The following is a 26,632-nucleotide window of genomic DNA, read 5'->3' as shown; positions in this document are numbered from 1 at the left end:
CGTGGTATCATTTTTCGCCATTACTTTTGGGACACCCTGTATACATTTACTGAAGTTAGCATAAGTGAGCTTCTAAAGTTAGATTCAATATGTATTTGTGTGTCTGGCTACTTTTTCCGCGACATTTTTCGTTAAATTTGTTCAATGACTCATATTGTGTGCTTTTCTTAGAGTTTAGCAAATAAGTTTGTTGTTTTGGCTGTCATCCTTAAAGAGCAAGTGTGTTGGGAAACATATTTTTTGAGAAAAAAATGGATAAGATAATCTGTGCTTAAGTAAATTTTAAGAAGACGAACTATTATAATGTTTTTGTTAGAACAACTTGGCCTAAGGGACAAGATTAGCAAATAAGCAAGACATCTTAATTGTTTAAAGCGTGATAAAGTTGGGAATATAAAGAGGATCGAGGCTGGCGAAGTGGGAAGAACGGTGGCAGTCATAACAACTGGAGAAGTTAATCAGCCATGTGGGTGAGAGGACTCCACACACTCATGTAAGATCACTTCCTATTTGTAAAACTTAGCTGAAAAAGACTCTGAGCAAAGAAAGTAAGGTCTCCTTGCGAAATCAGTTTTGTGGCCAGATTTATATTTTGTGAATGTTCTCTCATTTTTTGTATATCTTAATAATTCACTCTGTTTGAATAAAATTAGAGACTATATATATATATATTGCTAAATTAGGTTCTTTTACTGACTTCCATAGAGAAGAGACTAGAACAAATCCCCAATAATTATATGACAGCGTAGGATACTGTCTACCAATACTCAAGAATTTTGTACTATCATTTTTATTAATCACAAGGTATAAAAATTAAAAAAATATATATATATTATCCAATATTCAATTTTGACGCAACATGAAGTAAATTCTTCTTATAAGTTTCCGAGTATCTTAATTGCTCAGGGCTAAAGTTGGTCAGTAACAGCAGAGGTAAAGGTATAAATTTACATTCAATTTGGAAATTTTCTCTTTATTAAAACATGATAAGAAAATACTATTTTTAAGATTATGTAATACAGTGTGTATTTTCTTCGGATGTTTTCCAATCATCATCGACTCCTGAGATATAAATCGTTTAAAAGCCAAAAGTGATGACTAATATGTTAAGTGAGTGGCTAAGATGTTTTGAACAAGACTGTACAGAACATATACGTTCAGGACAAGACCATATTATACAGGAGAAGTGAAAATAGGCATTTCTACCTGGTTAAACAGATTCAGATGCTGAGAATATAGCGTATATAGAATATTCAATGACATCAGTAGATCTTCTTAAAAGTGAAAGTAATGGGTGAGTTCTTTCTGCTAGTCGAGTGGACAGCGCACGCGTCCTTGTTGTACAGAGTATAGCATTTGATTCCCAGTCGGAAAGCCTTGAATTTAAAACATACGTATTTCGGTGGTTTGCACTCCATTCTAAAGTTTGGGTTCACGTGTCATATAAACTTGATGATGAAGAGGCACCCTAAACAACAACAGAACGGAAATATGGTGAAGCTTGGGATGGTGTAAGATAGAAGGTAAAATATGTAGTATCTAATATTTACAGTGATCTGATTTTGACTGGTTGTTCACTTCTATTTGAATCTGCTATCACCAACGAGAAATAGTAGGAACTGGCTTCGGATTCTCTAAAGTCCTCTTGTGCAGGAAATTTCCCTATTGTCTCTATTCTTCTTCTTAGCCGTATCCCTTTTCGAAGATCCCCTAGTTGGATGTAGAGAGTTATTCCGGTCTTGGGTTTTAGTTTTTAACCTATTTACTTCCGATGTCTGACCTCGTGACATCATTCTCCAAGGTTTTCAATGAGAAGAGTTGCTGCTGTTATTTATGACTTATGTAACAGAAGACCAGCAACTTCCTAGTTCTTGGTGACAGATATTACAACTTTCAGAAATGTGCTCAGTTTCAGTAATTATTGTGTAATGTGACAAAATGGGAAAGCTTATATATCTCGATCACGTAAATGATAATACAAACAAGTTCATGTTCATTCATGTCTGTTTCAAATTCTAGGCCGTAGGATGTTTAAAAATAAATAATAAAAACGTGTGAATTAAAAGCAAAATCCCTCTCTGACAAGCAAATTAGATAGTATCCCCTGTGTATAGTATTATTCTGAACAACTGTATACCATTATTGCTTTCAAAATACTAAATAAATAAATAAGCCTTCACCCGTACAGAAAGACAAGTGCTAACTTGATCGAAATTGGGATTGTCAGTGGAACGTCGAGACATTGGTAAATATATATATATATATATATATATATATATATATATATATATATATATATATATATATATATATATATATATATATATATATATATATATATCAGTAGTTACTGAAAGCTTTTTGTTCGTGAAGTAGAGCGTAACTAGGGATGCGCACGAGACGAGTAGAGGCTGGATTTTCCTGACAAATTTCGAGTCGAGACACGGCTTTTCCAATAGTGAAATATACATGTTTTGAGTCGACACATCACTTTTACAGTACATTTTCGAGACGAGACAGCCACACATCTTGTCTCGTGCGCATCCTTAAGCGTAACAACAGGGTACATGCACAAACAGTCTTACGTGACTGCCAAATGAGCTGAATCCTTATAAATTGCCTCCCCTATTATCCTAGGTAGGTGCAAAATGAGCTAAAGTCTTTCAGATAGCCTCATATGTTGCCCTAAGTAGGTCCAAAGTCTTTTAAATCACCTTCTCTGCCGTCCTAAGTAGATGAGAAATGAGATAAAGTCTTTTAAACCACCTCATCTGTCGTCCTAGGTAGGTGTAAAATGTGATAAAATCTTTTAAATCGCCTCCTCTGTCGTCCTAGGAAGGTGTAAAATGAGATGGAGTCTTTTAAAATCGCCTTCCCTGTTGTCATAGGTAGGTGTAAAGTGAGATGGAGTTTTTTTTTTTTTTTAAGACCCCGGCTATTTGTAGCGATCGCAAAGCGCATTTATTGCTCATGCGTAAGCTTGAAATACGCTGACCATGTATTTAAATCTGAGCGGCTAAACATGAACGCGAAAGCAATAAAATTGCTGAGAAAACGCCGGCTCCAGCGTATTTGGTGCGGGTCGGAACAATAGACCGCCTGCTGTTTAAAAGATTTCAAAAGGAATGACAGAAAGGAAAGACGTGTTGCCAGGCAAGGGGATTGTAGCAAGAAACAGCTGCTTGGAAGACGCTTTGTGCAGAGATTGGAACTCTGCTATTATAATGTATGTGTGTGTATAACAAAAGAAAATTCACAAAAATAGATGGAAATTCCGAAAAATTAGCTAATCACAGACAAATCTATGTAAAACGGTGATTTCTCGTGATACACTTGATTGACAGTTAGCTGGTGCCATGGTAATCTATAAGCAAAATATTTGGCTTTAGGCAAAAGATGAAACAACGAAATAACTTGAATTTGAGCCCCTATCTCCGAAGCTCGAACTCCACACCCAAACAGATAACCACAAGTGTAATCACAAAGAGAAATTTTCAGTTGTGTTTGAAAACGTGTCCTGTGTACATCTCCAATTATGATTAGTGTGTTTAACACAGAGGCGTTTATAATCGAAATAAAAAAAAAAGGCCATGCCTATATAATTTAAGAGATCCGAACTACATGAATCGCGACTTAAAAATAAAAATGTGGAGAGAAGTGGCTGCGATATTTGTTCCAGACTAGGAGGGAATGGAACAGAATTCTCAGAATGAAGAAGGAAGAATATTCTTATTTTATGATTTCATTTAATACGTTAAGTAGAGCTACATCGAGCTAAATTGTATGTTCACTATGAATAATAATAATAATAATAATAATAATAATAATAATAATAATAATAATAATAATAATAATAATAATAATAATAATAATAATAATAATAATAATAATAATAAATACTTTGCTACAGTTGTGCCAACTTCCAATATACCTAATATATACCAAACCTTAAGGCGCAACAGCCCGAAAGGGTCAGGGCCGGCTATGCGGCATTTTATGGGGTGGATATGTTAGATGATGGAACAATTGCCCTTAGATGGTCTAAGCCATAGATGTGTTCACAAGAGAAAGGCGGAAAATGCCACCTCTAATAGTTTGGTACTTAGGTATATCGAAAATGTTTTAAACAGCAAAGACCATAATTTTAAATTGGGATTCAATACATCTTATTCTCTTTCCAGTCTTTGAAATGACCGAAAAACTACGTTGCCAAATTATTTCGAAATTTAGTTTTGTAAAACAAACACATAATGTTTCAGTTTCCAGACATTTCTTTCCATGCAGCTTAGAAATATTCCTGGGAAAGATATGTAATTTTATTTTATTTATTTATTTTAACTGCAACTGCTCGTGTTTTATCAACTTTGTTCTGAAACTGAAAATAAGGTGCTAAAATTGGTAGAGACTAGGAATTTCAGAATTAGCCTAAATCATGAGAAGAAAAAAATTAAAAGATTAAACCAGAGAATTGGTTAAAAATATCATGATGTAAATTTTATACTTGGTGGCTTGGAATTTAGCGGTCCTTTCAGCACCGAAGCTATACAAGATGTGAATCTACAGTTTAAGGTGGAATCTAAACAACCTTTATGCGCTGAAACTTTTCAATGATCTCCCACAGGATTCGAATCCGGAACCCCATTCTCCAAAGGCACATGCATAGCTAGTAAAGTATAAAGTAGTGTAAATGTTGGAATTTATTGATTGGGGTCTAATATTTGTTTTCGATACAGAGGATATCTTAGAAAAAAATGCCTCTTGCTCCGTCTCTTTCGACTATATCAGCGAGGCTACATCAGACGTGAACTACAGCTCAACGTGGGACCCTAACCTAGGGTAACCATCCGTTCACTACCATTCCCGGTGTCCCGAAAAATTTTCCCGGGACGCCAAAATGTCCCGTATTTACGTACACTGGGTACAAGAAACTTTCCAATCTAAAATTTCCTAATTTATATTATTATTTTCTAAGCTATGTAATTATATTGGAATATGTCTAATTACTGAGCAACGTCATTACGACGTTTGCGATATTGGATGTGGTGGTTGCACTGTTTTCCCTCCTAGGCCTCCCTCTCAAGACTCCCACTGCGCAGATGACAGTGCAACGGTCTGAAAGTCTTATGAAAAACAAACTGTTTTTACTCTCTGTTTTGGGGGTGGAAGACTGAGGCGCTGTCATCAGATCAGTACAGTTTTTCCGTGATTTAACTAAGATATAATATACTGTCATTTACGAAAGGGGAACAAAGTATAGAACAATAAAACTGAAAGTAAAAAGAAAACTAGTTCTAAGTGAAATAATGTTTAAAAGTAAGAAAAAGAAAATAAAGCTAGTTGGAAGTTGAAAGTAGTTCGTTATAAATTCTGCCAGTGACAGATTTTGTTGTTGACATTGATGAGTGTTTCACATATTTTCAGTCTTCTTGTTCACCTCAACCATAGGTTGGTGGGCAACATGGATATTTTAAAACTTTTCTGTCGCTTGGAAGAGAGAATGTTTTCAAAATTTGTTTTTTTGTTAGTTGCTGATAATTACTTGTTATTTAATTAATTCCACAACCTTTTCAATAGGTTTTAAAACGAAAAAGTGTAAATTTGCCTTTTTTGTGAGAGATACAGAGAGAGAGAGAGAGAAAGAAAAAAAGAGAAAGAAATAGAGAAGGGAGAGCCAAAATATATATTTAGGGGAGCAACCTATCTAAAAGTAAAAAGTTGTCCCGTTTTTTCTAGTTGATGATTTGATCACCCTACCCTAACCACATAACCTCCTGCCTAGAATCGAATCCAGGTCTACCACGCCAAAGACACGTACGCTTACCGCTTAGTCACGAAGGAGCTCCATATATTGATGGAAACGAGACCGAAACTAATACGATGTTTTTCGACTCCAGACGAGACCGAGTGTATTGAGTTTCATCTCGACTCTATACCATTCCTAACATACATACACATCCTTTTTATACAGATAAACAGATTAATATGGATGTAGGAATAAATTGAAAAAGCAAGAATCTAACACCAACTGAATTGTTTTCCAAGTTTGATTAAGATAAAGTAAGCCGTTTTGGTCGTTTACTTTGTCTGCACTTAGTTTCCTCTGCGTCTTTTTTTCTTTACATAAAAAGAAACTGCAGCTAACACCAATACTTCTTCGATAACCTTTATATCTTGTCACAAGAAACCAACTGAAGCAGTTCATTCTCATTCTACACTTCTGGCGCGGGAATTGAAAAGAAAAGACCTGGAAACCCTGACTGGCTCATAGTATGATTTACAACTCTGGTGAAACTAAAATTACCGTGTAGCCACCTAGGCCGCGTTCGCTCTGGGGGGTAACGCTCGCTCGACTAGCCTCCCACTAAATCACCTCCTCTGTCGTTCTAGGTAGGTGTAAAATTAGATAGAATCTTTTAAATTTCTTCCCCGCCCCCTCTGTCGTCCTACGTAGGTGCAAAATGAGATAAAGTATTTTAAGTCGTCTCCTCTGTCGTCCTACGTAGGTGCAAAATGAGATAAAGTATTTTAAATCGCCTTCTTTGTCGTCCTAGCTAGGTAAAAAATGAAAAGGATGCTTTTAAATCGCCTCCTCTGTCGTCCTAGGTACGTACAAAATGAAATGGAGCTTTTAAATCGTATCCCATGCGAACTAGCTAAGTGGTTCTTGTCCCGTTGTTATCCTGTAGTGCACAATTTAGTTTTTGGAAGGCAAACTTTCTTTAGTTTATAATCCCAATTAAGAGTCGTTATTCCTTCGCTATTACACTACCATAACCTGTATATCATCATAAAAAATAAATAAAGTTTGTACACTAAAGTTCAAACAGCAGTCCCTTCTCTGTAATAAATATGACAATACTATTACCTGTGGTAAATCTGGCTAAGCGGTTAGCATACGCACCTTTGGTGTGGGTGATTCGGGTTCGATTCCCAGCGGAAGCTCATGTGGTTCGGATTCCACGTTAAGCTCTAGGTCCATGTCTCATACAGTCTCGATGCGGAAAGGGGAGCTAAACTGAAAAAAAAAAGAATCAATCAAATCAAATCTTAGCTGTGGTAATATTTTTAGATACATTTAAGGTGCTTTATTTACCAAAAACTTCCGTAAAATTAAACCGTTAAGTGAGGACAGCGATGTAAGAAACTTTCTCAATTCACGTCACTTGACCTTCTGGTTATAGCAGATTGATATAACATAAGAACAGGATAGAAATCAGGGATGTACGCAGGGGGGTGTCCTGTGGGTCCAAACTCCCCCCGAAATTTCGACTTTTGTGTAAATTTAGCTTAATTTTAGGGGCAGTTTTAGGAATTTTAATATAAAATACCCTTATATCGAGCTTGGACCCCTCCTGAAATAAATTCCTGCGTACGCTACTGATAGAAATTTTAATATAAATTTTGAGCTCAGATATAGAAATTGTTCAGTCTTGTTATGTGCACTACAGGAAAAACTGTATTAGGAAAAAACTTCAAAGGAAACATGTGATATATTGAAAAAGTTTTATGGGAACAATTGTCTTTCTCTTTCTCATGTCTTTTGAATGTTATAAGAGGTTCCGTAAACCAATGAAGTCTATGCAAGGTGACACATATCCAGGTCCGAGCAAGTCAGACAGCACAACTGAAATGATAAACGAAGTTCGAAATGCCATTTTTGATAACTGAAATCCAAGTGTCTAGACCTCATGCGTGATTGAGGAAACTGTTTATCAAAGGATAACGGATGACTTAACCCGTTTTTGTCCGAATTTTGTTACTTTCGAGTTTTTTTTTTTTTTTTTTAATTTGTGTTTTTCTGAATGGGAGGCTTCTATTTGTTCGATTAATATTAAATTCTGTCACTTTTCGTAATCAATTCGGCTGTTTGGGCATCTTCCAATATTGGAACACCAGGAACGAACGGGACCAGTAATATATGTTCCAATATTGGAACGCCAGGAACAAACGGGACCAGTAAGATTTTTTCCTAAACTCTGACATTTCGAACGAACGTGACAGTAATGTTTGTTATATATATTATTTATCCTACAAATGGAACACCCCTCTATACTTCTACTTTTTCTAGAAAGAAATATCGTTATAAAATAACCGATCAATTTTCATATTTTTATTTTCCAAATATACTTCGTACGAATATTATAGTATGAAATACAGGACGAACAGTAGAAAATATAAATGTTTACTGCAGAATATGAATATAAATATTCTTTAATGATTCTAAACTATGTATCCTATAGTTCTTATAGGGAGGTATAGGAATAAATATTAACACGTTAAATTTTCAGATATATGCAAAATCAATATAGATTGATATTTAGGAAATAGCATTTAATTTTCTTCCCGACAGATCTGACCAATTCAAGAACTAAAATTACATTTGATTGTGTTAAGATGTAAAGCCGGAGCTATCCAGTGATCAGAAATGTCATGTCTTAGACCTCTACGGATGCGTGACAAAAATTCCATGCTTTTTTTCCCGCACTTCCGCTTGAAGATGGTAGAGAACTATATTTCTGCAAATATATTTCGACTATACTTCTTGTGAAGCCGAGATAATCTAATGATGGGTTTGTTTCTGTATTCCTGTAGAGTTGCCAAGTATTGTGGAAAGGGGTATCAATACAGAACGCAAAACCAGGCCACCACCATTTTTTCGATCTGCTTGAAATTCTGTAACTTTCAATATTTTCATTCATCCTATTCACTCTGCCCATGAACTTGTTATACTTTGAAACAGTATTAGGTTGTGGAACTGGTAATTTCTTCTTCCTAGCAATTCATCTCTTTGCAGGCTCCACAACATTGCATATAGTTACCACATGAACTATGCGATTGTCATTCCATTCCACCACCATGCATTTGCTAGCTGCGTCGGGTTTGAAACAAATGCCCCCACCTTCTTCCTTCTGCTCCTGTAGATCTTTTAGTGGGCAATTCTCTATTCGGTTCTTCATAATAGTTCCAGTGAAATCAATACCCAATTCGGTTAACTCACTTGCTAATGAAAGTGATGAAAATAGTCTATCCGTGTATATCTTGAAATGCATTTCTTTTGGAATTCAATTTGTCAACTGTATTACAACGTATTCTTCCAAGCCAGTGTCTTTAGGTGTAATTACATCTCGTCCAACGTATGGCTGAAACTGTACCAGGTATCCTCGAGGTTCACACATACACCACGTAAATAAAAAATGAATTGTTACACAATAATAATCGGTTAAAATAATAATAATAATAGTAATAATAATAATAATAACTTATGACTACATGGTTAACGTTCTCACATTTGGTGCAAGAGACCCAAATTTGATTTCCGGCAAGAGCATATGTGATTCAAATCCTATGTTAAGCTCTAAGTCTAGTGTTGAAGGGATTTTTTTTTTAATTAAAAATTCATAAAACCATCAGGTATCTCTGTAGAATGCACAATCCTACTACAAAGGGAATTGAACCTCGAACTCAGTGCACGAAATACATGCGTGATACTAACTAGTTCAGTGAAGAATTATACATCCAGCATACATCAATGCTCCATACCTTTTCAGAAAATAATTTATAAGATATATATATATATATATATATATATATATATATATATATATATATATATATATATATATATATATATATATATAATGCAAATAGTATAAAATTACAACCAAATAGTATTATGAGCTATTTTCGATACTTTTAGAATGATATGAGTGATTGCGCCACAGCTGGAAACAAAGTAAATATAAGCGGAGAAATCGTACGGAAAGCAAAAATCATTTATATTTTAATAAAAGAGTAATATACATTCCAAGTTGTGAGACAGAAATGAAATTTTACATTAATGAAAATAATGGACCCATTCGTTCCTGGTATTCCATTATTGGAACATCGTACTTTAGATTACACTGTACAAGTTATAATTATTACTTTCTTTACAAATCTTTAATATGACTTGAAACAGCTATTAATCAAGGTATCTGAGGCAATAAACGGACAAAATTATAAAAATAAAAAAATATTTTCTTACTTTCTTTCCTCCATGGTGTATGTAAAAAATTCTTTGACAACGACGTCACCACCGCGAGGTGCAAAAGCTAATAGAGCAGGAAACAAGTACATCACTTCTTCATTCCATTCCTTGTGAATGCAGTTAGCACGTTCCCAACTAATTGCGATACAATGTAGCCAGCTGAGCAGGTATTTACGTCATCTTTAAAATTGTTCCAATATTGGAACACCAGGAAAAAACGGATTAAAGGCACAAAGTTAAGAGCATTGGGCATCATCCACATACTTTCTGCCAGCACTGAATCTCTTATGCTACTCAAAGAGACAGTAACGAGAAAGGCAATTGTCCCCCATAAACCTTTTACGACATTTTATATCTTTCCGTCGGAAGCTATCCCAAGCGTGCTCAGAGATTAATATTTTTTTTTCGTTGTTGAAGCGGTGACGAAATATCATAACTTTAGCCTATATTCAAGATACGTTATGCGCCACAGTGACGACCACTCCAGGCAGAAAATTTTTGCAGGCTTTTAAGGGTCAATCACAATACTCATATTTCCATGTGTTACAAAAATGCGTCACGATATTTTGGGAACAGATTTCTCAAAGCCAAATAAGAATATATATATATATATATATATATATATATATATATATATATATATATATATATATATATATATATATATATATATATATATATATATATATATACGTCATATTTCTTTCAAAAAACAAAAAAAACACTACCGCAACACGCATTCCACAATTAAATGGCGCCCAGCGTGGGGCAAATTCATGATAAGACAGTACAAAAACTCGTCGTCTTACGTGAAAAGTCAGCGTTCTGTTATATATATGTATGTATGTTTGTATGTAGACCCGTGCACAAAAGTGGATAGTTTCGAAGTTATAGAGTGCCAGAAACGTGAAACAAGTGAATTTTGAAAGCTCATAGCTCCACTAGTATGGAACTTATCGTAGTGGAGTCAAGACATCACTGAGGAACTAGTATGTGAACTAGTCAAATATTCAAATACCCATGTTTAAGAATGCTCCACTACTTGCCCACCAAGTTTTAGAGAGGTAGCTGGAGAGTGGTGAAGTACTCCCAAACATCCTCTCTAAAAATGATTGTGCAAGCATCGGAGGTACTGAAAGATGGATATTTGGATAGTTAACGTACTAGTTTCTCAATGATATCTTGACCCGACTACGATCGTTACTATACTAGTGAAACTATGTACCATTAGAGTTAATTTTTTCATGTTTTCGGCACCTATAATTACGAAACTATGCACTTCTGACCACAGGTTCATATGAACTTTTTTCTTATTTTGATGTAAGAAATCAATTCACAAAATATTCTGACATTTTTTGTAACATCCTATATGTATTTCGACTAAGTTCACTTCGATCTCTTGTTTCTGATTAAAAAGTATTGGCGATGGACACACCACTACACAAAACAGGTCAAGATATAACAGTCTGACTCTCAGCTTTACATTGTAATATTAGTAAAGAAGTTTCTACAAGAAATTTTTTTATACTTCTCTTTTTTCTCGTTAACAGGAAGAAGATTCGGATTCATGTGAGGGAGAAAATTCACCACATTCACCATCATCACATCAAGTACATTCCCATTCCAGTGTACCCTCACTATGGAAGCTGGTATCCTTCTCCGCACAAACATCACAGGAGTAGATGGGATTATAGCAATGGATGGAATTATTACCACTATGACGGAAAGTATGGGTATTGAGTATCCTCACCAGACAGTTGTGGTATTGTCGGCTAAAGAAAACATCGTATTTCACACAAATTAGATATCGCAGACAGTACAACTTATTATGATACTCTAAAGGTAAGTTAAATACAGTTTGTTTCAAAAGTCCGGGAACACTTTAAAAAATATATTGTAGCCAAACTACTAGCTTTGTAAACTAACGAAGTAAATAATTTGAAACATTAAAGTTCTAATTTTTTTTCATTGGAGGTGTAACGTGTAGTTCCATGTATCGTCACTAGGTGGTACCAAAATCTAGATGGCGCTTTCTGGAGGTGAGAAGGTTTTCTGCGTCCTACAATTTGACAAAACAAAGAGTGCAACAGATGTCCAACGAAAATTTAGGTTGAAGTACGGTAAAGCAGCACCAACAAGGAAGGCAATCTACAATTGGCATGAGAAGTTCGTTGAAACAGGGTGCCTGTGTGCCAAGAAGAGAAGTGGTAGGCCAAGTGTGAGTGCAAATGACGTTGAACGAGTGAGAGAAGCTTTCACAAGGAGCCCGAGAAAATCGTTACGCAGTGCTTCACTTGAGTTGCAAATGTCAACAACGTCTGTGTGGCGTGTTTTGCGTAAAAAATTAAACATGAAACCATACAGACTACAGTTAGTTCAAAAGTTATATCCAAAAGACAAAGAGGAGCGATTCCAGTTTTGCTGTGTATTGCAGGAAAAAGAGGATGGGAGGTCTCCAGATATCACCCCTTGCGATTTCTTTTTGAGGGGGTTCGTGAAGGACCTTGTATACGTCCCTTCTTTGACAGGTGATGTTAGCGAATTGAAAATGAAAATTGAGCAAGCAACAGCAACAGTTTCGGAAGACATGTTGGGTCGTGTGTGGCAAGAGTTGGATTATCGCGTAGACATTTGTAGGATCACACGTGGTTCCCACATAGAGTGTCTGTGAAATAAGCATTGCTCAAAACAAACTTTACAGTTTACTCTTTACAATTATGCAATTCGTTACCTTCCATTGTTACTAGTTTGCCTACAATAAAACATTAAAGTGTTCCCGGACTTTTGAAACACACTGTATATGTAATATTGTTTTTTGTCGGAACCATGTCCAGTGTTTGAGGTATTTTCTAGAAACGTAATTATCATTATTCAAACTGATGGTGGATTCTATATTTTTGAATCCTATGTTACACACAAATTGGTCCACTGCCTCTGCTTTTCTCTCCAACTAAACTTGTAATTTTTATAAATTATTTTCGTAATCTTATTTCCCGTATCCTCATAGGTCTTTTTAACCTTTGATCGCACGAATGTTTTTGATTATATTTTGTTTTCAGAGTGTGATTTTCTCTTACCAATAGTTATGCAATTTATTGTGCTACGAGGGTGATTCAGAAAGTAATGCCTTCAAGGTGATACCTGTGTTGTTTTTGACAAATAGCACCGATACGTAGTTCAGTAACCCCAAATGATGACACCATTTTTCAATATAGTCCCCATTACGGGCAACACACTTACGCCAACGCGAAACAAGGTTTTCTATGCCGTCGGCGAAGAATTGTGGTGGCTGCTGGCGATATCATTGCTGCACTGTTGCTTCCGCATCTGCGTCACAAATGCAACCTTGATCCTTAGCCCCCGGCTATTTATAGCGTTTGCAAAGCGATTTTACTGCTCATGCGTACGCCTGGAATACGCTGACCATGTATTTAAATATGGATGACTAATCACAAACGCGAAAGCAATAAAAACGCAAAGAAAACGTCAGCTAGAGCGTATTTGGTGCGTTTCAGAACAACAGGTCGCCTGCTGTTTAAAATATGTCAAAAGGAAGGAAAAAAGGAAAGACGTGTTGCCAGAAAGGGGATTTTAGCAAGAAGCAGCTGCGTTGAAGATGCTTTGTGCAGTGTATTGGATCTCTGCTATTATAGACCTGGACTTGGCAAAAATAAGACTGGAAACCCTGACTGGCTCACAGTATGATTTATAACTCTGGCGAAAGTAAAGTTACCAAATAGCCACCTTGGTCGCGTTCACTCTAAGGGGGTAACTCTTCGAAAACGCATTCTCAACTAGCCACAGACTTAAGTTAATCTTTAAGTTGCGGAAGGACAAAAAGTCGCCGGCGCAAGATCCAGACTATAGGTACGATGAGGCAGAATAACAAGAGCTCCTTGCCAGCAGATGGGACAACTTTGAATTTGTTGAGGGAGGAGAGGACGTGTGGTGGTAGCCCCTACTCCATCGACTGACGCACAACCTTCCGCAGTCAGAAAGTCAATGACAGCCAGCTGTTTCAACCCGACGTCACCACTGGATGCCATGAATTGTTCCATTACTCTGGAACGAAAAGAGAGAGAAAGGTGAAACGAGTGACATTCTATAGCTTAGATATCTGTTCATAAGTGATAAATAATTCGGAATGTTTTCAGTATTATTGTTCAAGTAGTGGGCTTGGAAGCATTACTTTCTCTATTCCCCTCATATTTCTTATTTTTTATAATGGAATGTTTTAGTTGAGATTATTTGGTGTCTTACTGGATACCATAGAGCGCTGTTAATAAGATAACTTGTCATTTGACGAATTTTTCAATTTTCTGCTATGCATAAATATTTCTCTTAACGATTAAAAGAAAATTATGTTTGAAAGCGTTAAATACGAGAACCCTATAACAAATTCTTTGATCGCGTATAACTACCATTTTCGAGATCTTTTCGTTGAAGTTTGCAAGTAACGCATATTCTATCGATTTCACTCTGGTGTACACAAGGTCATTTCACTTTCACGGTAAAGAATTTGACACTCTTACTAGCGTAAGAAATATCTGGCGCCACCAACGTTTGTTTTCGATGTGCAAGTTGCATATCGGTCAGCATGTAAGTTTCCAAGAAGATTGCGTTGCAGAACAGTTCGATCAAATCAGTTTATTTGTTCTTGACAAACTTTCCAATGACTGTCGAGTATGCTAAGCTGTCGAGGGCTCAACACTCGTGTAATGTCTGTAGAGAAGATTGCATGAATTGTCGTTTCATGTGACATCTGCTACATGCGTTACCGTTAACATCCCCATATGACTGGACACTTGATCTTGGTGAATGGTAACGCGAGATTTGTTGCTGATATGTAAGGATATAATATTATTTCATCATGGTGTCTTCAAAGTTCTCGTTTAATAACAAGTTGCATTGATTTTATTAACCTTTTTGTTTACTCTGTGTAGAGAAAATTTGCCATTATATCACTAACCACAACAACCAGAAAAGCATATGTGAAACTTTCTCCATATTTACGTACCGGAACAGAGTGACCTCTGAAATCATAGGTACAATAGATGACCCCCTTTCTTCATATTCTAACAGGGTACGCCAATGTCTTGTCCAGAGCCACTGCAAATGTTAAATTGTTCCCAGCAAGATAACGTTCAAAAGAATTTTGACTGTTAGTCCTTCTTCATGACAATTGTGAGACACGGAGTATACGACTTGATATGTATAATTCTTTAGCAGATGCAAATCTTACGCACTTGTATGATTTACGATCGGAGGAGAACGTTGAAAGTTGTAGTACATTTCTTACTGTTCTTTTAGGAGATAGGTTGTCACATCGCAACAAGGAACGTACTTTTTGACCTGCGTCTGGAATATAACTGGGCCTCCGATATATACAGTGTCCCATATTGGGGAGAACAGCAACAACAAGGATGCCCGTTTTGTTGCGATCCAGCACAGTAGTGGCCCTTTCTTTTGACACAAAGGGATACTTTTATCATATTCTGTTTACTTATTCGGCTGTAACTGCAAACTACAATTTGTAAAAATTGCAACATCCCGAATGACACCAAACATGGAGGATGCGCAGAATAGTGTACCAGACTAAGTGATTAAGTTTGCAAGGAAATGGCGGACACGTAGCCTTAGTGGTGCCCCCACGATTGATTATTGTCTACATAGTCTACTTCCAGACACATAGTCTACTTCGATGGATTATAGCAATAATTGTTTTTGTTTTGTAATGTAATACAATTTACGACAAAACTTTGTTTTTAATTTGTTACAAAACTTTATTCTTATGTCGTTCACGTTACATTTTTGCATACTTCCACTAGAAGACAGAGTAAATATTGCTTTTATAAGCTTTACCATGTCCTTACAGATTGTATTAGTTAAACCTACGGTATAAAACTTTAGGGTATTCCATGTCAAATCACCTAATTTAAAAAAAATGGCCGTGCTTCAATGTCTCAGATTCTCTTCAAAATTTTTTCATATATTAAAACCAATGAAATTATGCTAAATTATTTTTTTCCGATTTTTTGGATGAGAAATGGTCCGGGGAGAAATTTTTGAAATATATGAATTTTGCTTCAATTTCACTTTCCGGCACTCAACATCATGGAACTAAAATTACCATAACTTACTTATTTTTGAAGTTATTGGGCTCATCAAGGTATCAAATGAAAGCTTAACTTTTGCTCTTTCAGAAGATTTTAAGTAACCTTGCAAAACGTTCCACTGTCAAACATTAAGGGGCATTCAAGCAAATTTCAGGGTTTTGTACAAATTGTGTCATTGCTCAAAAGTTACAACTATGAAACTTTTGGAACTTTCTTTGTACATTCATCTTAACACGTACTGGTATGGACAAAAAATAAAGAGGGTATTTTTTGTAGTTTTGTATTTATTACTTTTTATGTACGGAAATATACAATTTTAACTGTTGTTACAAATTGTGCCATTGCTCGTGTTACAACTATGAAACGTTTGAAACTTTTTTAAAATAGAATCATCTTAGCCCATACATGATATAGTTAAAAAATAAAAAGGGTACTTTTGGTATTTTTGTAATAATAATAATAATAATAATAATAATAATAATAATTATTATTATTATTATTATTATTATTATTATTATTATTATTATTATTATTATTATTATTATTATTATTATTATTTTGGTATTTTACATGTATGGAAATATTGTTTTAAGGTTTGTTACGAATTGTGTCATTGCTCATAAGTTACAACTATGAAACTTTTGAAACTTTTTTAAAATAGAATCATCTTAGCACATACATGATATGGTTAAAAAGTAAAAAGGGTGCTTTTGGTATTTTTGTAATTTTTTAATTTTACGTGTATGGAAATATACAGTTTAGGTTTTGTTACAAATTGTGTCATTGCTCATAAGTTACAACTAAGACACTCTTGAAGCTTCTTTTTATAGAATCATTTTATCACATACATGATATGGTTAAAAAATAAAAAGAGTGCTTTTGGTATTTTTGCAATTATTATTATTAGTGTTTTAAATGTACATAAATATACATATTTACTATGACTTTTGTCTGAAGTAGTGATGGCCAATTCCGGTATTTTTACTCTCCGGATTCCGGAAAGTAAAATCGGAAAAATTTCGGAATTCAGAAAAATTCCAATTTCGGAAAAGTCTGGAATTCGGAAAAATTCTGGAATTCGATTTCGGAAAAATTTGGCCATCCCTACTCTGAAGTGACAACTGTCACACTTTAAAAACTTTTTCAAATAATCATCTTAGTAAATATTAGGTATACTTAAATATATAACTGGTGTAATGTGTAGTTTTGGTATTACCATTATATTATATTTTTGTACTTTAACTATGACTTTCAACATTTTTCCCAATTGTACTATCGTTTACAACTATCAAACTTTTCATTGGATTAGTTTGCATTTACTAGGTATGATTAAATAACAAAAAGGGATACCTTTTTTGTAATAATGTTGCGGTTTTGTGAATGGAAAATATAGGTCTAGCAATGTAAGGGGCTCAGGGATTATTACAAACCCTATGAACAGAAATAAGAAACAATAGACTAATGCATATACATAGATGAAAACAATAAACATGCCTACCAGTAAAACTTCTTAGAATTACGTAGATTTACATACAAAATGTTGTGTCCTATATTTCACAGCTCATTCTTTTCATTGATGATATGATGTCTTCTTTTAACTTTGCTTTCAGTTGCGCAAGTCCCGGTTGATTGGCTTGTAAGAGATGGAACAGGAACTTCTCAGATGATATTTTCAAAAGGTATCCAACAAAAGTCTTAATTTTCTGGCCAGTGGAATATAGAAGGCTCAGAGCGATTCATGAATTGCATTCTGACGTACAAAAATAATAATTACAAAAATACCAAAAGAACCCTTTTTATACTTTAACCATATCATGTGTGTGCTAAAATGGTCCTATAAAAAAGGTTTCAAGAGTTTCACAATTGTAATTTACGCACAATGACACAATTTGTAACAAAACTTAAAACTGTACTTGTCCGTACCTATAAAATACAATAATAATAATAATAATAATAATAATAATAATAATAATAATAATAATAATTACAAAAATACCAAAAGAACCCTTTTTATTTTTTAACCATATCATGTATAGGCTAAGATGATTCTATTAAAATGTCTCAAAAGTTTCTTAGTTATAACCTACGAGGAATGACAATTTGTAGCAACAGTTATAACTGTATATTTCCGTACATAAAAAATAATAAATACAAAACTATAAAAAACACCCTCTTTATTTTTTGACCATACCATGTACGTATTAAAATGTATGTACAAAAATGTTTCAAAAGTTTCATAGTTGTAACTTTTGAGCAACGGCACAATTTGTAAGACTCTAAATTTTGCTTTGTATGCCCCTTAATATTTGACATTGTATCATTTTGCAAGGTTACTTAAAATCTACTGAAAGAGCAAAAATTAAGCTTTCATTTGACACCTGGATGAGACCAATAACTTCAAAAATAAGGAAGTTATGGTAATTTAGTTCCATGATGCTGTGCCAAAAAATGAAATTGAAGGAAAATTAACATTTTTTCAAAAATTTCTCCCCGGCCCATTTATCATCCAAAAAAATCGGAAAAAATAATTTAGCATAATTTCATTAGTATTTATGTATGAAAAATTTTGAAGAGAATGTGAGACAATGAAGCACAGTGCTCTAGGTGATTTGACATGGAATGACACTTTAGCCATGAAGTTCTATAGTGACTGTTTGTTTACATTACCAGTTATGAGATGCATTCATGCTTCAATGTTTCCTTTGCTTCTAATTTCACACACTATTTACATAAATAAGTTGAGATCTGTATCTCTTTAGACTACACGTTTCTCGCAACGTAGACACCATGATGCTATGGGCATCAAGCATGCTTCTATAAGTTTGTGTTTTGGGCATAGAAAAATTGCTGATGTTAAAGTGATCTGGCTTGAAAATGAACACCCATGAACAGTGCCATTCATTATCGACAACAGACAAAAATTTTGATAACCAAGGTCTGTTGAGTAGAAAGAAAATGATACAAGAGGTCAAATTTATTTTTTTATTTATATATTAGGAAGAAAATCCTGAGTTCAGAGTGCCCAATAAACAGAAGCATCTGTCTTGGTTGAAAAATATATGACCAGCCTTCTCGGTCCGTTTTACTTGCAGTTTTGCAATCACCTTAGTCTTCAAAACATGTTCACATTATACAATCTTCATTATATTTCCCTCTGAATAGAATGAGTGAAGATTGCACCTTTGCTACTACAAACCATGGCCACCACTATCTGAAGGATGGAAGTAACACGAAATGTCTTTGGTAGTGGGAAGCATGTTTTTATCATTGTGACTACTGCAGTTTCGTTCCAGGATTGAAAAATATTACCCATGTCTCATCCATTGTAATAATTGACGAAAATAAAGCACCATTCCCAGCGTTATCACACATTAACATTGATTTTCATATTACTACTTCCTGTATCCTTATAATGAACAGTCGGTGTTCGTAGAACCCACCTTGATATAACTTTTCGCATTCCCAGGTCTTCATACAGAATGATCTCCACACATCCCATGGAATTGCTAACTCTAGAAATGATATCACACACAGTGGTCCTCCGTTCAACTTCCTTTCGTAACTGAAAGATGGCGTCTACTCCAATCAACGAGCTAAAAGAAAAGTAATAATATCATCTAGTAAAGAGGAAGTGGTTATCAATAACGTTTTACATATGCTAATATAATATCGAGAGAATTTAGCCTATTTGAATAATAATGAAACCTATTTGTAGTAAAATTAAAAAGGGTCATTTTCTATATCAATTATTTGTTGAGTATATTGGTGGTGTCAATTTGATATATCGTACACCCGGTGGAAGACTGCTACAAGTCAAAAATATACATTTGTCGGAACATGACTTTCAAAGTTTGTTATTCTATCAAAATCGCTCCCTGGAATACTGGTATTTCTGCCATCTAGGAGGTTCATTTGTTTAGTTTCGTTTATGCGAAAATACCATCAGGTAGAGAACGTTTTTTCTCTCTCTCTATTTTCTTTTCGAGCGATAATAACTCTAAATTGACATATTTTTGAGTTACAACACTCTTCCATCGTGTGTGCGATAAGCGACATTGCCACGTTAAATGCATCTTGTAGCTGTCATAAAAAAAAAAAAACTTGCAACCCGATCTTTCTATTTACCCTTTACATGTTACAACTTCTTATAAGCAAGAAAGGTTTCTCCACACATGCAGCACTGCACTCTAGTGGACAAACAGTGAACCTCCTCATTAAAATCGTGTATTTTGGCGCACTTCCCCTCCCTGTCCAAAAGAATCCGTTGTTTCGGAAGCGGCGAAACTGTTTTTTCTTTTATGTCAGCGGGAGGGCGATAGCAGGTAGCAAACAAGACGTCCCAGAAAGTTGCGCATCGTTCAACTCCTTGCAAGATGGTAAAAAATGTTTTATAACCCTTTCAAGACTATGTATACATGGTGAAATATGGTAGGGTTTCAAGATTTTTTTTTTATGACAGCTACAAGTTCTTCTAACGTGACAACCCCCTAATATGTACACTTAGCCTATCATTTTCCCTTTGTCCTCCTAAGTGAAAAAGTCATTGACCTTACACGTAGCGATATGGTTTATGTACGCGAAAGAACTAGACTACACCAGTAGCATGAAAAATAAATACACAACCAAATAATTTCACCAGCCTATGAAGATCAATACTGTCATAGACCCTATTAACAATGGCCATGAGGCAAATCCCATCTGTCACCTACAATGAATCTTTAAAAGTGGTATCCCAATTTCACGACTAACAAAAATCTCAAAACTTTCTTTCAGGTAGCAGAATTTCTTATTCTGAAATGCCTAAACTTTGCTAGCAGACATTATACTTGGAACATATATGGATTCTCAGGATAAAGGAAACGAGTAAACAATCCGGTTGTTTGAGGTGTTCCAGGCATTAAGGACAAAAACTACAAAAGTTTTGTTCAATTTGAACGTTCTGAAACTACATTTAATGAGATGTTCGATAAAAAAACACAGTTCTCTACAGCAGCCAGTACCTGCGCTTATATGTTTATTTGCGGAAGTCTCTCCTCTTTTGGAATCGAAAGATTCAACATATTTCAGTCAAAAATTTTCTTGTAGGCCTTATATCTGGAGAATTACATATTGTATAGCCAAACCCAAACCATCATTTAACTCAGTATGATGTGCTTATTCCGAAAAAAAAAGAAAAAAAAAACTTGATTTAGGGATCATTCAAAAATTTTGTGGACCCTGGTCCAAAAATGCGTTAAAAATGTTCTTGTAGACCTTAGCACTCATGCAGGGTCAGTCGTATGGCCAAAAATTCTATGCCAAAGATCTTCCCTTCTCTATCAAACTTAGTCCTTTTTCCCTCCAAGCCTTGCATCTTTCCCGACAATTTCATAGATAACAAAACATTCTTTTACAATAACATTTTCAACGAGTAATATTTCCTCTCTTACTTTTTTTTTAAATCATAATTTTTCTTTTACTTATTTGCAGTACCGGTAGTGGACCACTTATCATACTGGAATAAGTATGGGGTTGGAGTTTTCCCGGCTTCCTTTTTCATTTTATCTAAGAGGATATTCTTTCTGATTGGGGATGGTTCAGTTAACATATGTACTCCCAATAACTTGCCTTTTCATCCATCCCGCAACGAAGATACGCGCCAGTACAGAAACACATACACATGTTTCTTCCGCAACCGTACTGACGATTCTCAGAGGATACTTGGTAATGAGTTTTATTATCCTAGTAGAGGAAAAAGCATCTCTTAGTAAGCTATTTTTACTTTTAGTATAGGCGGTATGTGAATTAATTGATTTTTTTTTTCTTTCACAGGGTGATGACATGTTCTTAAGAAAATTACCATACACGCATTATGTTTTGCAATATACGAATATATTAACACATCCCCCAGCAATAATATTATTTAACAGAAATGAATTTCTCCTTCATCCCTCCCAGTAATCCAAATACGTACTAAATAAAGTATTTTACGGTTCTACGCTCATACATAAGATATTTACTTTTTGTTACTGCATACAATGACCGTTGTGGGGAATTAAATTTCTGTAACTTCTCTGTAACGGACACCTCTCAGTAACGGACAAAAATTAATGTTCCATTGGTGTCCGTTATTCAGAGGTTTCACTGTACATTTCAATCAAAAATTTTATTGTACGCGTTATATCTAGAGAACTACATATAACGCAGTCAAACCCATATTATCATTTCATTCAGTATGATGTGCTCGTTGCGTAAAAATACGAAAACTCGATCTAAGGGGAGTTCAAAAATTTTGAGGCCTCTGATCCAAAAATACATCCAGGGGTGGATCCAGGACCGACTTCTGGGGCGGGCGGTGGGTTGTCATACTGCTCCTTTTAAGGGCTCCAAACTTTGGGATGGGTTTTATTTATATATATATAAAATAAGAAAGTTTCCTCTTCTGGGGGGGGGCATTGCACCGATCGCTCCCCCTGGATCCGCCCCTGAATACATCAAATATATTTCTATCAAAAAATTTCTTGTAGGTCTTATATCTGGAGAACTACATATAGTGTAGCCAAACCCACACTAAACTATCGGTTAACTCAGTATGATGTGCCTATTCTTAAAAAGTACGTAAACTCGATTTAAGGACAGTTCAAAAAAATTGTGGTCTCTGATCCAAAAATGCATCAAATATATTTGAATCATTTTGTTTTTGTACGCCTTATATCTAGAGAACTTCATATAGTGTAACCAACTCATACTATCACTTCACTCAGTATGATGTGTTTATTCCTTAAGAATACGAAAACTCGATTTAGGGGCCGTTCAAAAATTTTGTGGCCTCTGATCCAAAAACTAATTATTGGCCAACATGGCAATCTTTTGATCCATTTTTTGGGGATCATTTCTAAAATTCTTGTTTTTAGAAAGTACAGTTCTAAAATAAATAGATATTTTTGACTGTTTAAAGTCTATTTTCACGAAACAAGACTGTGTTTAGTTCCCCTTTCTACCTAAAAATATTTCTGATAAGTTTCTTTTCTGCATATGAAAAAAGAAACTCATATAAATTTCTTTTGAATTTTTACTTTCAGCCATGGATAGTGAGAAACAAGAAAGCATAACTTGGGATATACACAACAACGCCATCTTTTGGTTGAAATGTAGAACTACGCTACTGGTGAGGCGGGATTTTGAAACATCAACCGAGTCAATGGAAGTAAAAAAATATATTGGACAAAATGTTTAGTTTTAACGTGACTTCGTGATAATTAAGGACAAGATGAAACATGTGATTAAGTACATATATACTTACGTAGTTGATTGTTTTACTTGCATACAATGTACGGCCATTAATATTCAAATGTTCAACAATGTTAATAAGTGACTTGTAAGTTATTTTGTGATGTTTTGGTAGTGAAGTGCCACGTAATTACTGAAGCTTATTACGGATACTGCAATGTGCAGAAACTTTGTGTAAGCAGTGATTCATTTGACAAATCAACGAACTACATAGACTCTGCCTTACAGCGTCTTACTCTGACCTGAACATAACTATACATATATATACGTCGTATATATATATATATATATATATATATATATATATATATATATATATATATATTTAATATAAATGAGCTGAAAGAGAGTTTATTTGAATACTACAATGTATTTATAGTAATAAACATTATTATTGAGAAAATAACGTGTCATAGTGTATTTCTTTGAATAATCTTTATTGAAATTGTTAAAAACTCGAGTTAATCATCTCTAGTTGTGACCCAAATTTTGCTGTTGTGCTCTGACAATTGAAGCCGTGACTTCCATAACCGCACAAGAATAGCTGAAGAGATATTGAGAAGTCAATAGAAACTGAATATTTGTTGTAAATGATGTAAACTTGGAAATCAGATGTTTTTTTATACTTACACTTTGCTGAATAACAAATGTCACTAACTATGAAAAAAAAATTCCAAGTTCACATTTCCAACAAATATTCAGTTTTTATTGAGTTGTCTCTTCAGTTGGACTTGTGTGGTTATGGAAGTCATGGCTTCAATTATCTTACCTCTTAAAATTTTTAATTTCGAAACATTTTAGAATCCCGTCGTAATTACGTCAAGTTTATAGTTTTTAGTGAAAAAGGTTGGTATTTCATTCCCGATAGAGTCTTATGTGATCGGGATTCCACGTTAAACTAAAAACCCATGTTCCATACAGGAAATAGATATTGGACACCAACCAACTAATAAGAAGAACAAAAATAATATAAACTTCAATCCATAAACATTTGATGTAGCTGTATTCATTCACTGTGATTGGATGTTAAAAGTTGGGGGAGGGGAGTTAGATATGATCTAAATATTTGTATATCAATGTTAGTTTTCCTGGTTGTTTCTAACACTTTGTTTGAAGAAAGGTTGTATAACTTATAGGATACTATATTTTTCAGTTAAAATATCGTATATCGTATTTCATATCTTATTAAGTAAATTGACAAGAGCAACACAAGTAGGTACTAGCCCATTGTACTCTTAAACAAGGAAAGTGTAAGAAGAGATTTGATTTCTTGCTCATGAACATCTTAAATTCTGTCTGGAAAATTGTGTGATCAGATCATTTAATAACAAATCTGCAAAACAAATAAATAAAAAGGATAATATTAATTATAGTAATGAATAATGAGGCTTGTCTTGTAGAAGTTACATTGAAACTGAGAATTAATGAACAACTTATATTTATATTATGAACACGTGCTATTAAATGTATGTTATTACTCTTACAAAATGAAAGTATATACTACAAGCATATGCTATTAGTACATTTTAAAAAACACGCAATTGTAATATTAATTGCTTTGAATTTCAATTAACATGCAATTCCTGTAGCTTTCTTAACTACACGGGAAGACAAGTAACCAATACGTACTCACGCAATGGTAAGTATAATATGGCACAAGTTTTTCTATGAACTAGTAATACATACAAAAACTTTATATTTCCAAATGAGACAATATATATTAAGGGGTTACTTCAAAAAAAAATCTTGGCAACTGTCCCCTTTTGCTCTCCTAATCGCCGCCTCTAGCTGTATTAGTATACGAAAGTCTTAAGTGATGCTTGTTCACTGGGTATTGCTCTCGAATTTTAGTTTTTGATTTATTTGTTTCCGAAAAACAAGAGATGTCCCTGTCTTTTGCTTACCCTCAAATTAAAGTTTGTTTTTGTGTTTTCGTCAAACGACTGAGTCTTCTGTCAGCCTTTTCTGCCTCTTTTTATATACAGGGTGTTTCAAAACAACACCGACAACGTTTGGAAGATGATTGCTGACACCAAGATGGGACAAAAAATATAGACCAACCTGGGTGCACAAATGCTTCCTTTCGGAGTTATAGGCTGACGAAAATATGAAAAAATGAACTTTAAAGGTCCATAGCTCCCAAACTATGGGACCTATCGTAGTCAGGTGAAAACTTCGCTTAGGAACTAATATGTGTCCTATCCAAAAATCCACATTTCAGAATCCTAAGGTACTCACGCAACAATTTTTATAGAGAGAGTTTGGCTGGGCATATAACTGGAAATACTCATCAATCACCTCTATAAAAAAATGTTGCGGAAGTACCGCAGGATTCTCAAACATGGATATTTGGATAGAGCACGTACTAGTTCCTAAATAAAGTCTTGATCCGACTACGGTAGGACCCATAGTTTTGCACCTATGGACCTTTGAACTTAATTTTTTAAATGTTTTCTTCAGGCTATAACTCCGAAAGGAAGCATTTGTGCACCCAGGTTGGTCTATACTTTTTGTCTTATCTTGGTGTCAGGAATCACCTCCCAAACGTTGTCGGTGTTGTTTTGAAACACTCTGTATGTGCTGATGATTACCTTAAATACTTTATAATAGCATTAATTCGTAGAAAACACACGTAAATTATTACGTATTACCTTAACAGTAACTACACTCCACTAACAGATTCAAACCATGCAGTATTGAACGTCCTATCACGTTAGTAAATAGAATAATTACTGAACCTATCAATAATCATTTACAATATCATTCTACTGGAGTTAAATACTTTACAATGTTGGAGTACCACGTGTAATGGTTTACCATGCCACAAATATTAAGTTCTGAGTTTCTGCATCTTGACCATTAGGGTATCCAATGACTTTAGTAGCAATACTATTACGATTATAGTATTGTACTGGATGATTCCTGTGTTAGAATATTGAAATGTCATGTGAATATGAGTTATAATTAGTGTATAAATTAGTATATAATATGGCATAATTTCTAGGACATAAATTCAATATGATAAATTACTTAACACAAAAATCAAGATATCTAGCAACAATGCTGAAGAGGGAACATTATGTTGTGTAGAAACAAATTACTCACAATCTATATACTAAATATACATAGAGAGTGGCCCAAAAGTAGGTATACAGAATTACATATATAAAACATACAGAACTGTATGCCTACTTTTGGGCCACTCATATAAAACTACATG

General features: G+C 34.6%; 1 long non-coding RNA gene across 1 annotated transcript; it reads left to right on the top strand.

Moving 5' to 3' along the window:
• Window positions 1-404: 404 nt before the first annotated feature.
• On the top strand, window positions 405-23,672 carry LOC145673834 (uncharacterized). The gene is made up of 3 exons (XR_014128828.1): window positions 405-493; window positions 11,578-11,869; window positions 23,205-23,672. It is a non-coding gene; the product is annotated as an uncharacterized LOC145673834 (long non-coding RNA).
• The last annotated feature ends 2,960 nt before the right edge of the window (window positions 23,673-26,632 follow it).

Source organism: Thermobia domestica, chromosome 17 (assembly GCF_964235325.1).
Source record: "Thermobia domestica chromosome 17, izTheDome1.hap1.1, whole genome shotgun sequence".
NCBI lineage: Eukaryota > Metazoa > Arthropoda > Insecta > Zygentoma > Lepismatidae > Thermobia > Thermobia domestica.
This window is presented reverse-complemented; position numbering and strand designations above follow the sequence as displayed.